The sequence below is a fragment of the Eubalaena glacialis genome, chromosome 2, assembly GCF_028564815.1.
Source record: "Eubalaena glacialis isolate mEubGla1 chromosome 2, mEubGla1.1.hap2.+ XY, whole genome shotgun sequence".
NCBI classification, from domain to species: domain Eukaryota; kingdom Metazoa; phylum Chordata; class Mammalia; order Artiodactyla; family Balaenidae; genus Eubalaena; species Eubalaena glacialis.
This window is the reverse complement of record NC_083717.1, coordinates 136,718,422-136,732,123: the sequence shown is the minus strand read 5'-3', so window position 1 is coordinate 136,732,123 and position 13,702 is coordinate 136,718,422.

Genomic DNA, 13,702 nt, shown 5'->3' with positions numbered 1-13,702 from the left:
ATGCTTAAATGCAAAAACTTTTTTTTTTTTAGTTTATAGAACAGAAAAATGGTTGGTGGCAACCTAGGCCATCTTCAATACATGTCTTACAAATTAATTCTGTGGGTTTCCATCTTGACCAAAGAGAAGAGGAAAGAGTAGGGAGAAGCATGGGGGCCAGTTTTCACAGTCTTGGCCTGTAAGTGGCAAACATCCCTTCCTCTCCTATTTCATTGGTTAGAACTCAGTTTCAAGGTCACACCAAGTAACAAGAAAGCTTAGGAAATGTGGTCTACCTGCTGCACAGAAGAAGGGGAAAGGGATCTTTTAAAGTAATTATCAGCTTCTTTAGAATCTTCAAAACTAAAGAGCCTGTATGAAAATAAATGCCAGCTCATATCCTGTTCCAATTTTCTGAAGAAGTTCTTCATGACTAAATTCTTAGGAAATTCAATTGATATTAATATCTTCAAAAGTCTGAAAATCAACTGAGCACACACACACACACAAAAAAAAAAACATGGCTAGTTTACTCCTTAAACATTTTCTTTTGAAAATATTGACATAGGCAAAAAAAAAAAAAAAAAGAAATTATACCCATCAGAATTTTCAAAAATCATAATGTCATTTGAGGAAAAGTTTAAGAAGATTCATCTGAAAAGTCAAGGTTAATTCTTGATGCCCCAGAAATTGTATCATTTTTGAGGATATAATTTGGATTTTCTAGATCATTTCTTCATCGGAATCATGAAAAAAAATATCGATATTCATAGTTCAGAGTTGTTGCAAAGATATTTCATTTAATCTAATGTAAAAGAGCAACGCTCCATTCTGGTATTCACACAGCATACATCTTCATCCATTTTCTAGTACTGCCAGTGGTTCTCAAACTTTAATGTGAATTCAGATCATCTGAGGTTTAAGGTACAAACACAAATCCATACACTTGCTTTCAGAGATCCTGACTCTTTGGAGTCAGAGTCTCCAAGTTTCACAAGTACACGAGGTACTTCTGATACAAGAGACCCAGAGACCAAGTTTATAGCACAGACTTAGACCTCAGTGTCTTTGAAGTGTGAACATCCATCCTATATCATTTTGTATTTCTCAAAACTGGGGCAATGTTTTCCCCATATTGAGCACTTTATTAATGACTGTTAAAGAATAAATACTTTAGTGTAATTTAAACATAAATTTTAAAAATTAAAATATCTGTTTGAAAAAAAGACACCTCTGCTACTTATTTTTTGATGTGATCAAGTCATATAATTCTCTGAATTTCAGTTTCTAAGCCTGTCAAATGAGAATTATACATATCCTTGTATGGCGTTGAAAAGATTAGATAAAATGTATACATAGTGTTTTGCACAAAGTAGACACTAACTTTATAATAGATCTTATAACTATTCCATTATTCAGGTATATTAACTATATTTAATCCATTAAGTTTCATCTAGATCGTATACAACCTAGTAATCAAAATATATATGTTTTTCACATTTAGATCATATGTAAAAAGGAAATTTGATCAATATAATTTTTTAAAGAGATATAATTCCTCAGTGATGTTGGAGAACATTTAAAAAGTACAGAAATGTAGTGACTAGGCTAAAGATTTGATGTTAACTTTTCAAACTTAAACAATCCACTTTATCTGAGATTCTAATTCTTAATTAAACAATGAAGAAGTAAGCATAAATGAAGTGGAAGGCACCTTCAATTGTAAATTCTATGATGATATGGCCTTTCTTACACTTCCCCCTCCCCGTGTCCTCAAGTCCATTCTCTACTTCTGCGTCTTTAATCATGTCCTGCCCCTAGGTTCTTCAGAACCTTTTTTTTTGTAGATTCCATATATATGTATTAGCATACGGTGTTTGTTTTTTCGTTTCTGACTTACTTCACTCTGTATGACAGACTCTATGTCCATCCACCTCACTACAAATAACTCAAATTCGTTTCTTTTAATGGCTTAGTAATATTCCATTGTACATATGTGCCACATCTTCTTTATCCATCCATCTGTCGATGGACACTTAGGTTGCTTCCATGCCCTGGCTATTGTAAATAGAGCTACAATGAACATTGTGGTACATGACTCTTTTTGAATTATGGTTTTCTCAGGGTATATTCCCAGTAATGGGGTAGCTGGGTCATACGGTAGTGCTATTTTTAGTTTATAAGGAACCTCCATACGGTTCTCCATAGTGGCTCTATCAATTTACATTCCCACCAACAGTGCAAGAAGGTTCCCTTTTCTCCACACCCTCTCCAGCATTTATTGTTTGTAGATTTATTGATGATGGCCATTCTGACTGGTGTGAGGTGATACCTCACTGTAGTTTTAATTTGCATTGCTCTAATGATTACTGATGTTGAGCATCCTTTCATGTGTCTGTTGGCAATCTGTATAACTTCTTTGGAGAAATGTCTATTTAGGTTTTCAGCTGATTTTGGGATTAGGTTTTGTTTTTTTGATATTGAGCTGCATGAGCTGCTTGTAAATTTTGGAGATTAATCCTTTGTCAGTTTCTTCATTTGCAAATACTTTCTCCCATTTTGAGGGTTGTCTTTTCGTCTTGTTTATGGTTTCCTTTGCTGTGCAAAAGCTTTTAAGTTTCATTAGGTCTCATTTGTTTATTTTTGTTTTTATTTCCATTTCTCTAGGACGTGGGTCAAAAAAGGACCTTGCTGTGATTTATGTCATAGAGTGTTCTGCCTATGTTTTCCTCTAAGAGTTTTGTAGTATCTGGCCTTACATTTAGGTCTTTAATCCATTTTGAGTTTATTTTTGTGTATGGTGTTAGGGAATGTTCTACTTTCATTCTTTTACATGTAGCTGTCCAGTTTTCCCAGCCCCACTTATTGAAAAGGCTGTTTTTTCTCCATTGTATATTCTTGCCTCCTTTATCAAAGATAAGGTGACCATCTGTGCATGGGTTTATCTCTGGGCTTTCTATCCTGTTCCATTGATCTACATTTATGTTTTTGTATAGTATCTGGCCTTACATTTAGGTCTTCAGGGTCTTTTGTGTTTCCATACAAATTGTGAAATTTTTTGTTCTAGTTCTGTGAAAAATGCCATTAGTAGCTTGATAGGGACTGCATTGAATCTGTAGATTGCTTTGGGTAGTACAGTCATTTTCAAAATGTTGATTCTTCCAATCCAAGAACATGGTATATCTCTCCATCTGTTTGTATCATCTTTAATTTCTTTCACCAGTGTCTTAAGTTTTCTACATACAGGTCTTTTGTCTCCTTGGGTAGGTTTATTCCTAGGTATTTTATTCTTTTTGTTGCAATGGTAAATGGGAGTGATTCCTTAATTTATCTTTCAGATTTTTCATCATTAGTGTATAGGAATGCAAGAGATTTCTGTGCATTAATTTTGTATCCTGTTACTTTACTAAATTCATTGATTAGTTCTACTAGTTTTGTGGTAGCATCTTTAGGATTCTATACGTATAGTATCATGTCATCTGCAAACAATGACAGCTTTATTTCTTCTTTTCTGATTTGGATTCCTTTTACTTCTTTTTCTTCTCTGATCGCTGTGGCTAAAACTTCCAAAACTATGTTGAATAAAGTGGTGAGAGTGGACAACCTTGTCTTTTTCCTGATCTTAGAGGAAACGGTTTCATTTTTTCAACATTGAGAATGATGTTGGCTGTGGGTTTGTCATATATGGCCTTTATTATATTGATGTAAGTTCCCTCTATGCCTACATTCTGGAGGTTTTTTTCATAAATGGGTGTTGAATTTTGTTGGAAGCTTTTTCTGCATATTAAATTGATTGTATGGTTTTTCTCTTAAAGTTTTTTAATATGTTTTATCACATTGATTGATTTGCTTATACTGAAGAATCCTTGCATTCCTGGGATAAACCCCACTTGATCATGGTGTATGGTACTTTTAATGTGCTGTTGGATTCTGTTTGCTAGTATTTTGTTGAGGATTTTTGCATCTATGTTCATCAATGATTTGACCTGTAGTTTTCTTGCTTTGTGATATCTTTTTTTCTGGTTTTGGTATCAGTGTGATGGTGACCTCATAGAATGAGTTTGGAAGTGTTCCTCCCTCTGCTATATTTTGGAAGAGTTTGAGAAGGATAGGTGTTACCTCTCCTCTAAATATTTGACAGAATTGGCCTGTGAAGCCAGCTGATCCTGGGCTTTTGTTTGTTGGAAGATTTTTAATCACAGTCTCAATTTCAGTGCATGTGATTGTTCTGTTTATATTTTCTCTTTCTTCCTGGTTCAGTCTCGGAAGGTTGTGCTTTTCTAAGAATTTGTCCATTTCTTCCAAGTTGTCCATTGTATTGGCATCTAGTCGCTTGTAGTAATCTGTCATGATTCTGTGTATTTCTGGAGTATCAGTTGTTACTTCTCCTTCTTCATTTCTAATTCTGTTGATTTGTGTCTTCTCCCTTTTTTTCTTCATGAGTCTGGCTAAAGGTTTATCAATGTGTTTATCTTCTCAAAGAACCAGCTTTTTGTTTTATTGATCTTTGTTATTGTTTCCTTCATTTCTTTTTCATTTATTTCAGATCTGATTTTTATGATTTCTTTTCTTCTGATAACTTTGGGCTTTTTTTGTTCTTCTTTCTGTAATTGCTTTAGGTGTAATGTTAGGTTGTTTATTTGAGATGTTTCCTGTTTCTTGAGGTAGGATTGTATTGCTATAAACTTCCTTCTTAGAAGTGCTTTTGCTGCATCCCATAGGTTCTGGGTCATTGTGTTTTCATTGTCATTTGCCTCTAGGTATTTTTTATTTCCTCTTTGATTTCTTCAGTGAACTCTTGGTTATTAAGTAGTGTATAATTTAGTCTCCATGTGTTTGTATTTTTTACAGATTTTTTTCCTGTAATTGATATCTAGTCTCATAGTGTTGTGGTCAGAAAAGACGCTTGATACGATTTCAGTTTTCTTAAATTTACTGAGTCTTGATTTGTGACCCAGGATATGGTCTAACTTGGAGAATGTTCTATGAGCATGTGAGAAGAAAGTTTATTCTGTTGTTTTGGATGGAATGTCTTACAAATATCAATTAAGTCCATCTTGTTTAATGTATCATTTAAAGCTTGTGCTTCCTTATTTATTTGCATTTGGATGATCTGTCCATTGGTGAAAGTGGGGTGTTAAAATCCCCTACTATGATTGTGTTACTGTCGATTTCCCCTTTTATGGCTGTTAGCATTTGCCTTATATATTGAGGTGCTCCTATGTTGGGTGCATAAATATTTACAATTGTTATACCTTCCTCTTGGATCGATCCCTTGATCATTACATAGTGTCCTTCCTTTTCTCTTGTAATAGTCTTTATTTTAAAGTCTATTTTGTCTGATATGAGAATTGCTACTCCAGCTTTCGTTTGATTTCCATTTGCATGGAATATCTTTTTCCATCCCCTCACTTTCAGTCTGTATATGTCCCTAGGTCTGAAGTGGCTCTCTTGTAGACAGCATATATATGGGTCTTGTTTTTGTGTCCATTCAGCCAGTCTATGTCTTTAGGTTGGAGCATTTAATCCATTTACATTCAAGGTGGTTATCGATATGTATGTTCCTATTACCATTTTCTTAATTGTTTTGGGCTTGTTATTGTAGGTCTTTTCCTTCTGTTGTGTTTCCTGCCTAGAGAAGTTCCTTTAGCATTTATTGTAAAGCTGGTTTGGTGGTGCTGAATTCTCTTAGCTTTTGCTTGTCTGTAAAGGTTTTAATTTCTCCATCAAATCTGAATGAGATCCTTGCTGGGTAGAGTAATCTTGGTTGTAGGTTTTTCCCTTTCATCACTTTAAATATGTCCTGCCACTCCCTTCTGGCTTGCAGTTTCTTCTGAAAGATCAGCTGTTAACCTTATGGGGATTCCCTTATATGTTATTTGCTGTTTTTCCCTTGCTACTTTTAATATTTTTTCTTAGTATTTAATTTTTGAATAGTTTGATTAATATGTGTCTTGGAGTGTTTCTCCTTGGGTTTATCCTGTGTGGGATTCTCTGTGCTTCCTGGACTTGATTGACTATTTCCTTTCCCATATTAGGGAAGTTTTCAACTATAATCTCTTCAAATATTTTCTCAGTTCATTTCTTTTTCTCTTCTTCTTCTGGGACCCCTATAATTCGAATGTTGGTGCATTTAATGTTTTGCTAGAGGTCTCTGAGACTGTCCTGAGTTCTTTCCTTTGTTTTTTCTTTATTCTGCTCTGTGGTAGTTATTTCCACTAATTTATCTTCCAGGTCACTTATCTGTTCTTCTGCCTCAGTTATTCAGCTAATGATTCCTTCTAGAGATTTTTAAATGTCTTTTATTGTGTAGTTCATCATTGTTTCTTTGCTCTTTAGTTCTTCTAGGTCCTTCTTAAATGTTTCTTGTATTTTCTCCATTCTATTTCTAAGATTTTGGATCATCTTTACTATCATTACTCTGAATTCTTTTTCAGGTAGACTGCCTATTTCCTCTTCATTTGATTGGTCTGGTGGGTTTTTGCCTTGCTCCTTCATCTCCTGTGTGTTTCTCTGTCTTCTCATTTTGCTTAACTTACTGTGTTTGGGGTCTCCTTTTCACAGGCTGAAGGTTCGTAGTTCCCGTTGTTTTTGGTGTCTGCCCCCAGTGGCTAAGGTTCGTTCAGTAGGTTGTGTAGGCTTCCTGGTGGAGGGGGCTGGTGCCTGTGTTCTGGTGAATGAAGCTGGATCTTGTCTTTCTGGTGGGCAGGACCACGTCCAGTGGTGTGTTTTGTGGTGTTTGTGACCTTATTATGATTTTAGGCAGCCTCTCTGCTAATGGGTGAGGTTGTGTCCTGTCTTGCTAGTTGTTTGGCATAGTATGTCCAGCACTGTAGCTTGCTGGTGGTTGAGTGGAGCTGTGTCTTAGCTTTGAGATGGAGACCTCTTGGAGAGCTTTTGCTGTTTGATATTACATGGAGCTGGGAAGTCTGCGGTAGACCAATGTCCTGAACTCGGCTCTCCTACCTCAGAGGCACAGGCCTGACACCTGGCTGGAGCACCAAGACCCTGTCAGCCACATGGCTCAGAAGAAAAGTGAGAAAAAACAAATAAATAAAGAAAAAAATATTAAAAAATAAAGTTATAAAAAAAATTTTTTTAATTATTAAAAATAAAAAAATTGAAAAGTAAAAAAAAAAAAGAAGAGTGCAGCCAAACCATAAAACAAATCCACCAATTATAACAATCACTAAAAGCTATACTAAACAAACAAACAAACAAACAAATGGTCAGACAGAACCCTAGGACAAATGGTAAAAGCAAAACTATACAGACAAAATCGCACAAAGAAGCATACACATACACACCGACAAAAAGAGAAAAAGGAAAAAAATATATATCTATATATATAAAAAAAAAGGAAGAGAGCAACCAAATCAATAAACAAATCTACCAATGATAATAAACTCTAAATACTAAACTGAGACAGACATAAAACCAGAAACAAGTTAGATCCAGAAAGCAAACCCCAAGTCTTCAGTTGCTCCCAAAGTCCACTGCCTGAATTTTGTGATGATTCATTGTCTATTCAAGTATTCCAGCGATACAGGGGACATCAAGTTGATTGTGGAGATTTAATCCACTGCTCCTGAGGCTGCTGGGAGAAATTTCCCTTTCTCTTATTTGTTGGCACAGCTCCTGGGTTTTAGCTTTGGATTTGGCCCCACCTCTGCATGTAGGTCGCCTGAGGGTGTCTGTTCTTCACCCAGACAGGACAGGGTTAAAGTAGCAGCTGATTAGGGGCCCTGGCTCATTCAGGTCAGGGAGAAGGAGGGGTACAGAATGCGGAGCAAGCCTGTGGCAGCAGAGGCCAGCGTGACGTTGCAATAGCGTGAGGCACGCCGTGTGTTCTCCCGGGGAAGTTGTCCCTGGATCATGGGACCCTGGGAGTGGCGGGCTGCACAGGATCCCCGGCAGGTGTGGGTAGTGACCTGCGCTTGCACACAGGCGTCTTGGAGGCAGTGGCAGCAGTGTTAGCGGTCCATGCCCACGTCTGGGGTCCAAGGTGATAGCCGCGGCTCGTGCTGGTCTCTGGAGCTCACTTAGGTTGTGCTCTGCTGTCTGTGAGCACACAGAACAAGAATCCCCTCTCCTCACGCACCCAGAAACAGAAACAATGGTCTCTTGCCTCTTAGGCAGGTCCAGACTTTTCCCCAGACTCCCTTCTGACTAGCTGTAGCGCACTAGCCTCCTTCAGGCTATGTTCACACAGTCAACCCCAGTCCTCTCCCTGGGATCTGATCTCTGAAGCCCGAGCCTCAGCTCCCAGCCCCCACCTGCCCCGGCAGGTGAGCAGACAAGCCTCTCAGGCTGGTGAGTGGTGCTCGGCGCCAAGCCTCTGTGCGGGAATCTCTCCGCTTTGCCCTGTGCACCCCTGTTGCTGCGCTCTCCTCCGTGGCTCCGAAGCTTCCCCCCCGCCACCCCCCGTCTCCACCAGTGAAGGGGCTTCCTAGTGTGTGGAAACGTTTCCTCCTTCACAGCTCCCTCCCACTGGTGCAGGTCCTATCCCTATTCTTTTGTCTCTGTTTTTTCTTTTGCCCTACCCAGGTATGTGGGTAGTTTCTTGCCTTTTGGGAGGTCTGAGGTCTCCTGCCAGCGTTCAGTAGGTGTTCTGTAGGAGTTGTTCCACATGTAGATGTATTTCTGATGTATTTGTGGGGAGGAAGATGATCTCCACGTCTTACTCCTCTGCCATCTTGAAGGTGCCCCCTATATGTTTACTTTTAAAGAACCACAATTTTGCACCACATTGGTAATTGTTTTCTAATTTTGGTATAGTTTCTTTCTGTATATTGACTTTTACAACAACGGTCTTTATATATTAACTCATAACCATATCTGTTATTATTCTATGTGTATTAAATGTGTACTTAATGTAGGCCCAGAACCATGGAAAATTATGAGTTGGATATAGATTATAAAATGTACCTCATCCCTTTATGGACAATACATACCATTTGGAATTAAAAGTAAATTAATATGAAACATATAAAAGACAATACAGGGCATTATTTAATAAAGCAGTGAGGTATACCAAAAACTAGAAAGACATTTGAAAATACATACTACATGAGGCAGAGGAGGTATAAGCAGGGAGTTTTCTGTTTGCTTCTGTTATTTGGAAAGTTTTCAATAATCCTAATCCACAATGATTTAGTCTTTTTTGACATTCACTGTACCGGTGCTATGAAAAATATGTTACCGTTTTATTCCGCAAAAGAGCAATTTCTTAACTGCTCAAATAAAGGCACAGGAGTTCTCCTTCCTACTAATTCTCCTTAACATTTGATTCTTATTTTACTTCTCTCTTCATCATTAAAGTGCAATTTCAATATTGACATTTTAGCATGACAGGTGCAGAAAAGTCATGTGATAAATATGTGTTGAGTGAATAAAATAAAGACTAATTTTTACTCAAACCTGATTGTCTCATTTAGTTTAATTTGAAATAACTGGCTTTATATTTACTTTCCCATTACTCCTTGTTATTTTTCCATCAATCCTACATTGAAATTGTGTGGAGGAGCCAAGAATTATTTTTCCTTTATAAAGTGTTTGTATATTTCCATTTCTCCACATCCCCTTGCCAGCCCTAGTTGAATCTCATTTCTGTCATACAACTCTCAACCACAAAACCAACAAACGTATTTTGGATAACTGCTTATAGAATCTGGCACCCTATCTTTAATATGATATTCAAGATGCACACAGATTATAACATAAGTTTAAAATTCTTCTGGGGTATTTCCCAGAAGAATCTATTTTCCCCTTAATGTGACTGTGCTCTATTAAGCATGTCCATATGGTGAGGTCCTCTTGCCAGCCTTGTTGCCCTGCCACTTATTATAATAATTATATGTACTTGCCTTCTAGTGGTTAAGTACTAACCCATGGCCTCTATTATTTCAGGATTTTATACACTATCTTCCAGCCAAGTTCTGTAATAACTTTTCAATACCATTAGCCCCTGCCTACAGAGGAGAGCAACCTCTGATCTTTCTAGTAGTATAGGTGTTCTTTCTTCTTAGTGAAATTTTTACAATCTTAAAAATAATATGTTTTCTGGGCCTTCTGGTGGAAAATAATATTATTTTACTGCATTTCCAACTGTAGATAGTACATCCACTTCAGCATATCTACTCCCTTCCTCTACCATTTCTTATTACAGCTTTGACATTTTATCTTTAATCAAAATTGGTTATCACATTTTACATTCTTCAAGGAACCATCCTAGTAGTAAATTAACACCATTTCCTGGAGTCCTTCACAAGGGTTAAATCCTGTACCCTGTGCTGAGAGTGCTTCAAGTCAATCAATTCTTCCTTTCCCGATTTTCATCCTTGTGTCACTGACCAGTACCCTCAGAATCTATTCACACATGTATTCCCCCTACCCCTGCTGGTACATGATATGTAGGTTTTCTAGCTCCTTTGTAGTATAGTCCTTTCCTCCTTTATCAAGCTTTTCATATCCTATGTTTTAATGTGAATTAACCCTTGTTACAAGTCTAAGAGACAGGAGGAGGACTGGCCTAGAAGAGGACTCCTGACTTCTGAGAAAAGGCTCTGCTTTTTTCCCCTGGCAGATGGGGAGTTCTGGAGAGGCAGGTAACTTCTGCAGGCTCAGAAGTTTCAGAGGAGGCGGGATAGTCAAATATTTAGGGAAGGGCTTCCTTGGTGGCGCAGTGGTTGAGAGTCTGCCTGCCAATGCAGGGGACACGGGTTCGAGCCCTGGTCTGGGAGGATCCCACATGCCGCGGAGCAACTGGGCCCGCGAGCCACAATTGCTGAGCCTGCGCGTCTGGAGCCTGTGCTCCGCAACAAGAGAGGCCACGACAGTGAGAGGCCCGTGCACCGCGATGAAGAGTCGCCCCCACTCGCCGCAACTAGAGAGGGCCCTCGTGCAGAAACGAAGACCCAACACAGCCATAAATAAATAATTAATTAATTAAACAAAAAAATATATTTAGGGACATCACCTAGATAGCTCCATCTCATGCATTAAAATCCCAGGTTTTCCCAACCAGAGCCCTGACTTTGAAATGGTAGATCTGCTTTGGTTGGTTATTTAGTTTTCTGTAAAGTTAAGCTCTTATTATGTCTTCATCTTGGTTCTCAGTTTTCTTTGCCTTCCTTCTGCAGGAGAGGAGAGTTTCATTTATTTTTTGAAGAAATCCTCTGGCCTTCACTCTCAGTTTTCAATTACTTATTAGTTTTCTTTAGTATTGCATTGTTTTCTGTTAAATTAGTACAGTTTAGCAAAAGCATCAAATCCCATGGTCCTTTCAGTTTAATTTTCCCCAATCAGCTTGAAATGCCTGATATAATAGACTTATTTATTTTCCATTCAACGACTACTGTCCAAATACATGAGCGATAAATGTTTTAACAACTGAACTTCCACCTTGTGCCAGAGGATGTGGATGAGGTTCTCAATGCTGGCTGAGTCATGCATAATCAGCTCAAAAAACTCATCTTATAACCTGCTCCTGGGACTGCCCCTGATACCAACTTCTGCAGGTTGTGTTCGCTGGAAGCAGATGCCAAGATGCAGTTTGTGGTGCAGCATTGATTAGGGATCAACATTTGTGAAAGAAGGAAAAGAAAATTGGGTTGAGCAGAAGAAGTTGAAGGTGTGTCTAAAATGTGAAGCAGGTAACAACACTCATTCTGGCTTCTGACACATGGTTTTCTTCTGATTATTATGCTGGCTTACCATAAAGCTCTCTTCTTGGAAGAATATGTATTTATTTGCCAATCCAAGAAACTGTTTCTCTCCAGTATTTTTGTTTTTACAGAAGAACATACTGATATATTGGTATGGATCAAGTTTTGAAGAAGACCTCAAAGACCCATTTTTCTATCTGGAAAAATTCAGTTTCTGAGACTACAGATCTAATGGACAATCATGTGACTCAAAGTTTTTCATGGGAACAGCTATACTACAGGAATTCTTAAAGGAAGTTAGCTGGGTTTACATGATCACGTACCTCATCATATAACTCTCCCCAAGTGCAGTTTTTACTATAATTAAATAAAGACAAATAATAAACTACTAGAAAGAACTTAAATCAAGTACCTAGGATTTTACATATAAATATGGATAAAAGACTGATAATGAAACCGGCAGAAATGGGCCTATTTTGAGTGTTTAAGTTGTGACAGGGTGGTTATATCCATTATTTCATCAACCCTTCAAAACTACTTTAGAAAATTTGATAGTATGTGTTAACTCCATTTTACAGAAAAGAAAACTGAGATATGAAGACTGTAGAAATTTTGCCAAATCACCCAAAAAGTGAGTGATAGATGTGTAGATGATCTCCTGTGTGTCTGGTTCCAAAACCCCAAGACATTTCTGCTGCACCAGGGTTGTCTTCTAGAGTTAATTCCTAAGATTAATATATTAGTGTCAACTATTCCTAAAACTGGAAATATCACAGGTAACAGTCCCACAAAGTCAAATTAGTGTCTTATATCCACTGTGATACAGGTTCAAGACTTATTCACTTCATTTAGGAGAGGAGGGCTTCAAAGTTTTGCCATTTATTAAAATTATTTAATCATGGGAGCAGCCCTTCCAGACATTTCTTCTGATTACTAAAATTAGGTGTTCCTGAAATCTTTGCTACTCTAGAAATGTTAATTCACCATAGTATTGAACAGGTGACAGGAAAATGCCTGGATGAATAATAAAGGGAGTATTTGGGAGACATAAGTAATTAATGTTAATTTGATGATAAATTTCATGTAACATGAGTTGAATAGATGGAAACTAATGAGTCAGGGGAAGAAATGAGTCAAATAAACAGCAGCCTCAAGATCTAAGTTGGCCAGAGTTTAAGAAGACAAATATTTTTTTTAACATTCCAATTAGGTAATCAGCCAAAAAGGAGAAGTCACTTGCATCTCATTATTATATGAGAAAGACTGATGACACTGTTCCAATGTTTACATTACTCTATATTTTTCCCCACCAGGGGTAACCACCAGATATGCATGGACTGCACATAAACTGAAAACCATGTTGTGAAACAAATAAAGAGATTCATGGAACATCTGTACATTTTGCCTTTACAAAGCAAGGAAAAAAATAAAGTAAACATTTAAGTAGTTCAAAATACTGATGTTAATATATTTAAACTATGGTATTGGTAAGATGGTCCCCTAACATGTCCACATCACAATCTCCAGAGTCTGTGAATGTTACCTTATATGGCAACACACTTGGGAATGTGACTAAATTAAGAGTCTTGAGATGGGGAGATTTTCCTGGATAATTATCCTGGGTAATTCTAGGATTATCTTGGAGATTATCTTGGATAATTACCCTGGAGATTATCTGGGTTGGCCCTAAGTGTAATCACAAGGGTCCTTGTAAGAATGTCAAAAGAATGAGGGCAGAGGAAGAAGCAGAAGATATGACAACAGAAGCAAGAAGCTGGAATGATGTGAGGAGAGGGACTTGAACCAAGGAGTGCAGGCAGCCTACAGAAGCTTTAAGATGCAAGGGAATGGCACAAAAACAGAAATATAGAAAAATGGAACAGAATAGAGAGCCCAGAGGTAAACCCACGCACCTATGGCCACCTAATCTATGACAAAGGAGGCAAGAATATACAAAGGAAAAAAGACAGTCTCTTCAATAAATGGCACTGGGAAAACTGGACTGCTACTACATGTAAAAGAATGAAACTAGAACACTTCCTAACACCATACACAAA